The sequence below is a fragment of the Salvelinus alpinus genome, chromosome 2 (assembly GCF_045679555.1).
Source record: "Salvelinus alpinus chromosome 2, SLU_Salpinus.1, whole genome shotgun sequence".
Lineage (NCBI taxonomy): Eukaryota > Metazoa > Chordata > Actinopteri > Salmoniformes > Salmonidae > Salvelinus > Salvelinus alpinus.
Genome location: NC_092087.1, coordinates 44,389,303 through 44,403,374, shown reverse-complemented (window position 1 = coordinate 44,403,374; position 14,072 = coordinate 44,389,303).

Here is a 14,072-nt window from a genome sequence, read left to right as displayed (position 1 = left end):
GGAGTCAGTGTCATGTCTTTTGTATTTTTCGTAGCCTGAGAGAGGGAGAGAGAGGATCTATTACATAAAGTTATCACAGATGCACACTATGTAACACATTATATTAATAATTCCCTAATAATTGGATGTCATTGTCTTTCATAACTGTTGCAATACAAAACATTGAAACATTGTTAAACATTTGTTACTTTGGTATACATTGAGGGAAATGTTATACATTGAGAGAGAGAGAGAGAGAGAGATATTACACAATTAAATAATAGATCATCACTCACACACACACATACATGGCTTGATAGTTGTTCGTAGTTTTTGATCATAGTTTCTCATAGTTTCTCATTATCGTTTCAAATCCTAGTTTGAACATAGTTGGCCAAAGTTTCTAATCATAGTTTCTAGTCTGAGAGGTTTTGATATAATAAGAGGGTCAAATAGAACCTAAGAGGGCAGAAGTTATTGTCTACAGTATGAAAAAAAACAATAGCTACTGCTCAATGGATAAATAGCCTTCATTTTTAATACATTCATTCTTAAATAATATATATATATATATATATATATATATATATATATATATATATATACAGTGGGGCAAAAAAGTTTAGTCAGCCACCATATGTGCAAGTTCTCCCACTTAAAAAGATGAGAGAGGCCTGTAATTTTCTTCATAGGTACACTTCAACTATGACAGACAAAATTAGAAACAAAATCCAGAAAATCACATTGTAGGATTTTTAAAGAATTTATTTGCAAATTATGGTGGAAAATACGTTTTTGGTCACCTACAAACAAGCAAGATTTCTGGCTCTCACAGACCTGTAACTTCTTCTTTAAGAGGCTCCTCTGTCCTCCACTCGTTACCTGTATTAATGGCACCTGTTTGAACTTGTTATCAGTATAAAAGACGCCTGTCCACAACCTCAAACAGTCACACTCCAAACTCCACTATGGCCAAGACCAAAGAGCTGTCAAAGGACACCAGAAACAAAATTGTAGACCTGCACCAGGCTGGGATGACTGAATCTGCAATAGGTAAGCAGCTTGGTTTGAAAAAATCAACTGTGGGAGCAATTATTAGGAAATGGAAGACATACAAGACCACTGATAATCTCCCTCGATCTGGGGCTCCACGCAAAATCTCACCCCGTGGGGTCAAAAAGATCACAAGAACGGTGAGCAAAAATCCCAGAACCACACGGGGGGACCAAGTGAATGACCTGCAGAGAGCTGGGACCAAAGTAACAAAGCCTACCATCAGCAAGGGCATTGAAGATGAAACGTGGCTGGGTCTTTCAGCATGACAATGATCCCAAACACACCGCCCGGGCAACGAAGGAGTGGCTTCGTAAGAAGCATTTCAAGGTCCTGGAGTGGCCTAGCCAGTCTCCAGATCTCAACCCCATAGAAAATCTTTGGAGGGAGTTGAAAGTCCATGTTGCCCAGCAACAGCCCCAAAACATCACTGCTCTAGAGGAGATCTGCATGGAGGAATGGGCCAAAATACCAGCAACAGTGTGTGAAAACCTTGTGAAGACTTACAGAAAACGTTTGACCTCTGTCATTGCCAACAAAGGGTATATAACAAAGTATTGAGATAAACTTTTGTTATTGACCAAATACTTATTTTCCACCATCATTTGCAGAAAATGGCTTAAGATGGTTTTGTTATTGTGTCCCAGACATGAAGGACACAATACACCTAGAATTGGTCTAGGAGACATGTTTTCTATAGTTTATCTGTGTTAGACATGGCACAGGACTAGTCTAACACTTACTTATACTCAGACAGACCTACCCCAGAAATTACTTATTCATATACAAGGGGCTCACAAGCTAACTCCATAAGTTCACTACAAAAATTCCCAAATGTTTAAACTTTTCAAACTCAGGCCTCCCCCACACACTACATAAAATCCCAACTGTTTCAAATGTTCAAACACATTCAACAGTTCAACAAGGTCACGACACATTATCACCAGGACATTTTTATTGCAAACATTTGCTTTACTTCAAAGGAACAGCTGCGCTATCATGTTACATAAACACTCACTCGATAGCGTGAGAAAATCCGAGCAGGATGACCATAAAAGGGTATAAACACATGACACTAAAAATAGCTCATCAATCACTTTGACACATGCTGTCTAATATATTATCTCTACAGATCACAGCATATTGGAACGGTTTTCCTCTTCGTCTGAAGAGGAGTAGCAAGGATCGAACCAATATGCAGCGTGGTAAGTGTTTGTCATATTTTAATAATAAACTGAATGCTACAAAATACAAAAATATCAAAGTGAATGAAAACCAAAACCAAAACAGTCCTGAATGGTGACACAAACCCAGGAAACAACCATCCACAAACACAATAGAAAACAGGCTACCTAAATATGGCTCCCAATCAGAGACAACGACTGACACCTGCCTCTGATTGACAACCATACTAGGCCAAACACATAGAAATCTAACAACAGAACAAAACATAGAAAAACAATATAGAATGCCCACCCCAACTCACGCCCTGACCAAACTAAAATAAAGACATAAAAAAGGAACTAAGGTCAGAACGTGACACATATTGAACATATTAAACTATTGCTATCATTAGCACTAGCATAGGATTAACATTAACATACATTACTGTTTAATTTAATTTCACATATACACTAGCACTCAAAAGTTTGAACACACCGACTCATTCAAGGGTTTGGAATAACACAAATGGAATCATGTAGTTCTCTCAACCAGCTTCATGAGGAACGCTTTTCCAAGCCCCCCCCCCACCATCACACCTCCTCCTCCATGCTTGACGGTGGGAACCACACATGCTGAGATCATCTGTTTACCTACTCTGCATCTCACAAAGACACAGAGTTTCAAACCAAAAATCTCAAATTTGGACTCATCAGACCAAAGGACAGATTTCCACTGGTCTAATGTCCATTACTCGTGTTTCTTGGTCCAATCTAGTCTCTTCTTATTATTGATGTCCTTTAGTAGTGGTTTCTTTGCAGCAATTTGACCATGCAGGCCTGATTCAAGCAGTCTCCTCTGAGCAGTTTATGTTGAGATGTGTGTGTTAATTGTGAAGTATATATTTGGGCTGCAATCTGAGGTGCAGTTAACTCTAATGAACTTGACCTCTGCAGCAGTGGTAACTCTGGGACTTCCTTTCCTGTGGCGGTCCTCATGAGAGCCAGTTTCATCATAGCGCTTGATGTTTTTTGCAACTGCACTCAAAGAAACTTTCAAAGTTCTTGAAATGTTCCGCATTGTCTTACCTTCATGTCTTGAAGTAATGATGGACTGTCATTTCTCTTTGCTTATTTGAGCTGTTCTTACAATCTTATGGACTTGGTCTTTTACTAAATAGGGCTATCTTCTGTATACTACCCCTACCTGTCACAACACAACTGATTGGCTCAAACGCATTAATTCCATATATTAACTTTTAACCTGGCAGACCTGTTAATTGAAATGCATTCCAGGTGACTACCTCATGAAGATGGTTTAGAGAATGCCAAGAGTGTGCAAAGCTGTCATCAAGGCAACTGTCATCAAATTTTATCTTTGATTTGGGTGGGTTTCATAATCTGACATACAGTAGTTTTTTTCTACTACTATGTAATTTCTTAAGACTTTGAAGTATGACATTTGTGAAAATATATCGATGGTTAATGCGAAGGGATTGTGTAGATGTATATATAAACTCAGCAAAAAAATAAATGTCCTCTCACTCTCAACTGCGTTTATTTTCAGCAAAATTAACATGTGTAAATATTTGTATGAACATAACAAGATTGAACAACTGAGACAAACTGAACAAGTTCCACAGACATGTGACTAACAGAAATGGAATAATGTGTCCCTGAACAAAGGGGGGGTAAAAATCAAAAGTAACAGTCAGTATCTGGTGTGGCCACCAGCTGCATTAAGTACTGCAGTGCATCTCCTCCTCATGAACTGCACCAGACTTACCAGTTCTTGCTGTAAGATGTTACCCCACTCTTCCACCAAGGCACCTGCAAGTTCCCGGACATTTCTGGGGGGAATGGCCCTAGCCTTCACCCTCTGATCCAACAGGTCCCAGACGTGGGATTGAGATCCGTGCTCTTCGCAGGCCATGGAAGAACACTGACATTCCTGTCTTGCAGGAAATCACACACAGAACGAGCAGTATGGCTGGTGGCATTGTCATGTCAGGATGAGCCTGCAGGAAGGGTACCACATGAGGGAGGAGGATGTCTTCCCTGTAATGAACAGCGTTGAGATTGCCTGCAATGACAGCAAGCTCAGTCGAATGATGCTGTGACACACCGCCCCAGACCATGACGGACCCTCCACCTCCAAATCGATCCCGCTCCACAGTACAGGCCTCGGTGTAACGCTCATTCCTCGTCAGTGAAGAGCACTTTTTGCCAGTCCTGTCTGCTCCAGCAACGCTGGGTTTGAGTTGACTTTGAGTTGACCAAGGCCAGTGAGCATTGCTACATGGTGGATGTGCTCCACGCCATGTACATGGACAAGACCAACTATGTCTACCTGACATTCTTGAAATCAATCCTGTCCGACGTACAAGTTGTAGTGAAGTCAGCTGAGGGAGAGCAAACAGATCCTGTCAAGCTTTTGGACAATCTGGTACACCTCTTAAAATTAATTTGCAGCCTAGTAGTCAACCCTATGGCAAAAATTGATGTCCTGAAGGATGCCATTGATGGACATCTCAGTCCATCACCATGCCTTGGGTACCTTTTCGAGAGCACGGTGTCCAACTTAGTCTTGCGCCAGAGGACGAAAAGGTCATTCGGAGACAGTGCATCAACTACATTGTTGCTTTAAGCAAGGAGCTGCAAGCAAGGATCCCAGACAACCTAGACGCCTTGCGAAACATGGCCTTGTTCAGTGTTAAGGAAAAGCTAAAGTACAATAAAGGCACCACTGAAATTATTAAAGTAGCTGAGCTACTGGGGTACTAGTCCCAAACAATTGATAAAATTGTTTCCAAATAGAGAAACATCCATTTGTTTAGGTGGGACTCAACTGAAAATACAGTCGAGTTTTGGAGTGAAGTGAATAACTACATGGACTCTTCCGGGTCAAATCCATTTGAAGAACTGTGCAAAGCTGCACTCACTGCCCTCTCCTTGCCACACTCAAATGAGGAGGTTGAACGGCTGTTCAGCCAAATGAGTGTGGTTAAGTCAAAGTTAAGAAATAGAATGTCACTGCACACTCAACTCCATACTCCTGGTGCGATATGGACTGAAGCTGGCTGGTGATACCTGTTACCAGCATAAACTACCAGGTGAAGTCCTGCAGCAGTTTGGCACCACAGCAACATACAGCTTTTAGGCCACTCCATCCTCTTCTGCTGGTTCCAGCTCCATGACAATGTAGTTGGACAGTATAGAGGAAGAGGATTTCCTTGCCAATCTTTGATTCATCATATTTACAGTACGTATGCAAGGAGTGGACTTTCTGGAACTGGTAGAGACACACAGCTGATGGTGGCAGTGTGTACTGCAGTGTGAGCGAGAACAGTGGCAATATCTGGAGGAAACCATTGAGCCATTGAACCATTGAGACAGCCAAGCAGCACAACAACCTGGAGAGAGCTGGAGAGAGATGCATGGTGCACACATCATTATTTGAGTTAAGTTGCTTGTTCAAAAAGATAGCATATATACCTTGTTATTAGCTTGTACCTATAATTGTTGATCAGTTAGTTTGCATGTTAACTAACTACCAATACACTGCTTAAAACTATAATTGTTCAGAATGTGTAGGTTTACTAGTTTAAAAAATAAATATATCAAATGTAATTGTTCAATAGTTTGTAATGTGTAATTGTTCAATATTTCAATGTGTTGTGTTTAAAAATAAAAATATCTGATCATATCAAATGTGTTGTGTTTATATTACTTTTACAAATAAAAATATGTGATAATAAACTAACAAATGTCAAATCATATTTTTCACCGAGATGGCCAGTCAGTTTGAGTAACGTTATTGTGTAATCTACGTAATGACGTCACAACGTCATTTAGTAACTTTTAGCAATAAATCTACCTGCCTCTAGCAACTTCCCCTGAAAATGAGTTGGCAACACTTCTCAAATGGCCCTTTGTCTTTGGCCGCATGACTAAGTTACTCAAAACAAGAGAGGAAAAACACTGGCTTCTTCTTACATGAAACAAACAGACAGTGGAAATGTACAGGTTCAAGGCTTATACAGAGCATGTGCATAACAGAGTTTGTAGTTTTCCGCGATACTATTACCAATGTGCCCTCTTGAGAACGATTGTTGAGAGATCTCGACTTAAAAACAAAATAGATTCACTGTTGCTATCGAAGTCATTCCAAAGGGAAGGTTTAACAGAGCAAATAAAGCGTGACCATAGTTTATCACTCATCATCAATGAAGCCATTTAAGCCTATAGCATTTGCCAAGGACAGCTATTGCTTAAATTCAACCCAGAATTCAACTAAAAATAGACAAATCATTAGGCCTAGGGTTTCAAGCTGTGCTTAGAATGTAATGATAGTTAGTGATATTGAATTGTGTTTGATTGTCAACGCAACCAAAGATCAACATTTGAAGAGTTTTTGCCTTTTGCCCCCAGCACCTTAAAATCAAGTCACATTTTATTAGTCACGTGCTCCGAATACAACAGGTGAAATGCTAACTTACGAGCCCCTAACTAACCAACAATGCAATTCAAAATATATATATGAATAACAATAAGAAATAAAAGTAACTAGTAATTTAAGAGCAGCAGTAAAATAACAATAGCGAGACTATATACAGGAGGGAGCCGGTACAGAGTCAATGTGTGGGGGCACCGGTTAGTCAAGGTAATTGAGGTAATATGTACATGTAGATAGAGTTATTAAAGTGACTATGCATAGATGATAACAACAGAGAGTAGCAGCGGTGTAAAAAAAGGGGGGGAGGGGCAATGTCAATAGTCTGGGTAGCCATTTGAGTCTTATGGCTTATGGATTGTGGGTAGAAGCTGTTTAGAAGCCTCTTGGACCTGGGCTTGGCACTCTGGAACCGCTTGCCGTGCGGAGAGCAGAGAGAACAGTCTATGAAAAGGGTGGCTGGAGTCTTTGACAATTTTTAGGGCCTTCCTCTGACACCGCCTGGTATAGAGGTCCTGGATGGCAGGAAGCTTGGCCCCAGTGATGTGCTGGGCCGTACGCAATAGCCTCTGTAGTGCCTTGCTGTCGGAGGCCAAGCAGTTACCATACCAGGCAGTGATGCAACCAGTCAGGATGCTCTCGATGGTGCAGCTGTAGAACCTTTTGAGGATCTGAGGACCCATGCCAAATCTTTTCAGTCTCCTGAGGGGGAATAGGTTTTGTTGTGAACTCTTCACGACTGTCTTTTTGTGCTTGGACCATGTTAGTTTGTTGGTGATGTGGACACCAAGGTACTTGAAGCTCTCAACATGCTCCACTACAGCCACTTCGATGAGAATGGGGGAGTGCTCGGTCCTCTTTTTCCTGTTGTCCACAATCATCTCCTTTGTCTCGATCACGTTGAGGGAGAGGTTGTTGTCCTGGAACCACACGGTCATGTCTCTGACCTCCTCCTATAGGCTCCTCTCGTCGTTGTCAGGGATTAGGCCTACCACTGTTGTGTCATTGGCAAACTTAATGATGGTGTTGGTGTCGTGCCTGGCTGTGCAGTCCTGAGTGAACAGGGAGTACAGGAAGGGACTCAGCACGCACCCATGAGAGGCCCCTGTGTTGAGGATCAGCATTGTGGATGTGCTGTTACCTACCCTTAACACCTGGGGGCGGCCCGTCAGGAAATCCAGTTGCAGAGGGAGGTGTTTAGTCTCAGGGTCTCTAGTTTATTGTCGAGCTTTGACAGCACTATGGTGTTGAACGCTGAGCTGTAGTCAATGAACAGCATTCTCACATACAGCTGAACGCGAAAGTTTACATACACCTTAGCCAAATACATTAAAACTCAGTTTTGTACAATTCCTGACATTTAATCCTAGTAAAAATCCCTGTCTTAGGTCAGTTAGAATAAATACTTTATTTTAAGAATTTGAAATGTCAGAATAATAGTAGAGAGAATGATTTATTTCAGTTTTTATTTCTTTCATCACATTCCCAGTGGGTCAGAAGTTTACATACACTCAATTAGTATTTGGTATGATTGCCTTTAAAGTATTTAACTAGCCTTCCACAAGCTTCCCACAATAAGTTGGGTGAATTTTGGCCCATTCCTCCTGACAGAGCTGGTGTAACTGAGTCAGGTTTGTAGGCCTCCTTGCTCGCACACGCTTTTTCAGTTCTGCCAACAAATGTTCTATGGGATTGAGGTCAGGGCTTTACTCCAAAACCTTGACTTTGTTGTCCTTAAGCCATTTTGCCACAACTTTGGAAGTATGCTTGGGGTCATTGTCCATTTTGAAGACCCATTTGCAACAAAGCTTTAACTTCCTGACTGATGTCTTAAGATGTTGCTTCAATATATCCACATAATTTCCCTCCCTCATGATGCCATCTGTTTGGTGAAGGACACCAGTCCCTCCTGCAGCAAAGCACCCCCACAACATGATGCTGCCACCCCCGTGCTTCACATTTGAGATGGTGTTCTTCCCAAACAGTTCTATTTTTGTTTCATCAGACCAGAGGACATTTCTCCAAAAAGTATGATCTTTGTCCCCATGTGCAGTTGCAAACTGTAGTCTGGCTATTTTATGGCGGTTTTGGAGCAGTGGCTTCTTCCTTGCTGAGCGGCCTTTCAGGTTATGTCGGTATAGGACTCGTTTTAATGTGGATAAAGATACTTTTGTACCTGTTTCCTCCAGCATCTTCACAGGGTCCTTTGCTGTTGTTCTGGGATTGATTTGCACTTTTCACCCCAAAGTACGTTCATCTCTAGGAGACAGAACGCGTCTCCTTCCTGAGCGTTATGACGGCTGCGTGGTCCCATGGTGTTTATACTTGCGTACTGTTTGTACAGATGAACGTGGTACCTTCAGGCATTTGGAAGTTGCTCCCAAGGATGAACCAGACTTGTGGAGGTCTACAATTGTTTTCTGAGATCTTGGCTGATTTCTTTTGATTTTCCCATGATGTCAAGCAAAGAGGCACTGAGTTTGAAGGTAGGCCTTGAAATACATCCACAGATACACCTCCAATTGACTCAATTGATGTCAATTGGCCTTTCAGAAGCTTCTAAAGGCATGACATCATTTTCTAGAATTTTCCAAGCTGTTTAAAGGCACAGTCAACTTAGTGTATGTACATTTCTGACCCACTGTAATTGTGCTACAGTGAATGATAAGTGAAATAATCTGTCTGTAAACAATATGTTGGAAAAATTACTTGTGTCATGCACGAAGTAGATGTCCTAACCGACTTGTCAAAACTATAGTTTGTTAACAAGGAATTTGTGGAGTGGTTGAAAAACGAGATTTAATGGCTCCAACCTAAGTGTATGTAAACTTCCGACTTCAATTGAAGGTGTTCCTTCTGTCCAGGTGGGAAAGGGCAGTGTGGAATGCAATAGAGATTGCATCATCCGTCGATCTGTTGGCGGTATGCAAATTGCAGTGGGTCTAGGGTTTCTGGGATAAAGGTGTTGATGTGAGCCATGACCAGCCTTTCAAAGCACTTCATGGCTACAGACGTGAGTGCTACGGGTCGGAAGTCATTTAGGCAGGTTACCTTAATGTTCTTGGGCACAGGGACTATGGTGGTCTGCTTAAAATTTGTTGGTACTACAGACTCAGACAGGGAGAGGTTGAAAATGTCATTGAAGACACTTGCCAGTTGGTCAGCGCATGCTCACAGTACATGTCCTGGTAATCCGTCTGGCCCTGCGGCCTTGTGAATGTTGCCCTTTTTGAAGGTCTACTCACATTGGCTGCGGAGAACATGATCACAGTCTTCCTGGAACAGCTGGTGCTCTCATGCATGTTTCAGTGTTATTTGTTTCGAAGCAAGCTTAGAAGTGTCACTGGGCAGCTCTCGGCTTTGCTTTCCTTTGTAGTCTGTAATGGTTTGAAAGCCCTGCCACATCCGACGAGCATCAGAGCCGGTGTAGTACAATTCGATCTTAGTCCCATATTGATGCATTGCCTGTTTGATTGTTCGTCGGAGGGCATAGCGGGATTTCTTATAAGCTTCTGGGTTAGAGTCCCGCTCCTTGAAAGCAGCAGTCTAGTCTTTAGCTCAGTGCGGATGTTGCCTGTAATCCATGGCTTCTGGTTGGGGTATGTACGTACGGTCACCGCGGGGACGACATCATCGATGCAGTTATTGATGAAGCCAATGACTGATGTGGTGTACTCCTCAATGCCATCGGAAGAATCCCGGAACGTATTCCAGTCTGTGCTTGCAAAACAGTCCAGTAGCTTAGCATCCGCTTCATCTGACCACTTTGTTATTGTGCTTTATTCATTATTCATGCTTTATTCATTTTTGCTTGTAAGCACGAATCAGTAGGATAGAATTATGGTCAGATTTGCCAAATGGAGGGTGAGGGAGAGCTTTGTATGCATCTCTGTCTATGGAGTAAAGGTGGTCCAGAGTTGTTTTCCCTCTGGTTGCACATTTAACATGCTGACAGGAATTCGGTAAGACAGATTTAAGTTTCCCTGCATTAAAGTCCCCGGCCACTAGGAGCGCAACCTCTGGGTGAGCGTTTTCCTGTTTGCTTATGGCAGAATACAGCTCATTCAGTGCGGTCTTAGTGGCAGCATCGGTCTGTGGTGGTATGTACACAGCTATGAAAAATACAGATGAAAACTCTCTAGGTAGATAGTGTGGTCTACAGCTTATCATGAGATACTCTACCTCAGGTGAGCAAAACCTCAAGACTTCCTTAGATATCGTGCACCAGCTGTTATTTACAAAAATACACAGTCCGCCACCCCTTGTGTTAACAGACGCCGCTGTTCTATCCTGCCGATACAGCGTAAAACCAGGCAGCTGTATGTTGATAATGTCGTCGTTCAGCCACGACTCCGTGAAGCATAAGATATTACAGTTTTGAATGTAACGTTGGTAGTTTAATCTTCTGCGTACGTCATCGATTTTATTTTCCAAAGATTGCACGTTTGCTAGCAGAACGCAAGGCAATGGGGGTTTATTCGATCGCCTACGAATTCTCAGAAGGCAGTCCGACCTCCGGCCCCTTTTTCTCTGCCTCCTCTTCACACAAATGACGGGGATCTGGAACTGTTCCCGAGAAAGCAGTATGTCCTTCACGTCGCGCTCCTCAGACTCATTAAAGGAAAAAAAGTATTCTGCCAGTTCGTGGTGAGTAATCGATGTTCTGATGTCTAGAAGTTATTTTCAGTCAAAAGAGACGGTAGCAGCAACATTATGTACAAAATAGGTAAAAAAATGAAAAACGAAAACAAAAAAACACAATTGGTTAGGAACATGTAAAACGTCAGCCTTCTTCTCCGGAGCCATCTTACGATCACTAACTATTCACTAATCAGCTCTGGGTGTGCGGTAGATTCCACCTATTATATACAATTTTTGGTTAGACAATGCTAATATTAGAGGTCGAAACTGTTGCAAACATTTGCACCAACATTGGGGATTATAGCACTGGCACCTAAAATGACAAACTGAAGGCAAACAAGACGAATCCATCTGACATGAAATGCATTCCATTAAGCATTCCTCTCATATCAAACAAAAGAGGGGACAACATTTGGAACTTTTTGAAATGTAATTGTATAACACATAATTCATTTGTTGACTGTTGTGTACAGTAAGATCCCACCATTTACCATACAGCAAATATATGTGGCCTTTAGTGTCCAGTAGCCAGGGGCAGACTGGCCATCTTTAGCCCAGTGGGCCTGTCTAACTTAGGTTTTTTGCTCAAAATAATCACTATCTGGCTTATAATGGGGTCCTTGAGAAGAAAAATGGGCCGGTGTTGTGACCACAAGGAAAAAAATGTGTTGGTGTGTTTGAAATGCCAGGGCCAAATTCTGGTCACAGTCCACCCATGCCCGTAGACCACTACAGTCTTACATTTTGCCATCATTCAAATGGGACTGACTGCATGACAAGTGCTTGAAACTAGTGCGCTATTGCCACCTACAGTACAACTACTTGTAGATAAATGACTTACTTTCAGTGGGACAAAAACAATCACCACTCACTCACCAAGGAACTGAAAACCACCTGTAGTAACATTGCATGAACAGTTGGTGGTACTAACGCACCACAACTGTGACATGGATATGGTTGTCGTAAAGTCATATTGATTGAACTACATACATTGATTATACTTTTGTAATAATAATAAGACTATTATTATGGTACTAGAGGTGTCACGCACCAAATTATTGAAGGGCCATTGATGGTCAAATTCAATATATTTTAATTTAACAATATTTTACATTTTTACATTTTGAGAATTTATCAGACACTCTTCTCCAGAGCCACACAGTCAGCTCATTCAACTAAAGTGTCACGTTCCTGACCTGTTTTCCATTGTTTTTGTATGTGTTTAGTTGGTCAGGACGTGAGTTGGGGTGGGCATTCTATGTTATGTGTTTCTATGTTGGGTTTAATGTGTTGCCTGATATGGTTTTCAATTAGAGGCAGGTGTTTGACGTTTCCTCTGATTGAGAACCATATTAAGGTAGGCTGTTCACTGTTTGTTTGTGGGTGATTGTCTTCCGTGTCTGTGTATGTCGCACCACACGGGACTGTTTCGTTTTCGTTCGTGTATGTAGTCTGTTCCTGTTCGTGCGTTCTTCGTGTTTATGTAAGTTCACATGTTCAGGTCTGTCTACGTCGTTTTGTAATTTTCATAGTGTTCTTTGTGTTTCGTCTTGATATAATAAATCATTATGGATTCAACCTACGCTGCATTTTGGTCCGACCCTTACTCCTCCTCCTCGTCCGAGGAGGAGGCATTAGACGATCGTTACATAAAGGTTGCTAGATATGACAGTATTTGTAAAAACCAGTCATTACAAAGTCAGTGCTAGTAGAAAAAGACACCTATTAGTACAAGAAAACAAGTATAACAGTAAGGTGATTGTTTTTTTTATAGGGGGTAGGGGTTTTAGGGGGATAACAGTGAAGGAGCCTAAATGGGTCTGTTTATAAGTAACTAACATCACCTCTATATCACAGTCTTACATAACGTTTTGTGTAGTGACACAGTTTAGCGATCTCTAACCTTTGGCCATAATCGTGAAATGGAGATAATTTATTAATAATTTAACATTTAGAATAAAGGAGCATCTTTCTCAGTGTTGTCTTTTCAGAGCGCTCTGCCAGACAGTAGGTCCACATAGGCAATTATAGCACAACATTCAAATCATAAAAATACAAGAAAAACGTTGTGATGAATGAAGTTGAAAGGCATCCAGAGGAAATTCTTGAAGAATACTGCTCAGCTACAAAGCATGGAGAATGGTGAGCACTACAGTTTTCCTTAATTGCTTTGAGATAGATGTTTTGGTAACACTTTATATTACAGTGCCCTTAGTACAGTGGTATTCTTCCTGTAAGTCTAGTGCAACAGTATTGTAATTACTCATTGTTATATTATACTTACACTGTATTGTAAAATGTAACAGATTTTCTTGACGTGACCCTCACCGGTCACTGGATGTGTGTACACTACTTTAACATAATTACTGTGTCATTAGCATGCTATTTCTTAGTAAATGGCTGGTTATTTATGTGTTGTAAAATATAGTTTGGACACACCTACTCATTCAAGGGTTTTTCTTTATTTTTTACTATTTTCTACATTGTAGAATAATAGTGAAGACATCAAAACTATGAAATAGCACATATGGAATCACACTATGTGTAACGGGTTTCGTCCTCTTTGTCTGAGGAGGAGTAGCAAGGATCGGACCAATATGCAGCGTGGTAAGTGTCCATAATGAATATTTAATAAATCAAACTGAACACTGAACGAAATAACAAAAGTACAAACAAACAACCCGAAACAGTCCCGTATGGTGAAAACACTAACACAGGATACAGGAAACAACCACCCACAAAACACAAAGAAAAACAGGCTACCTAAATATGGCTCCCAATCAGAG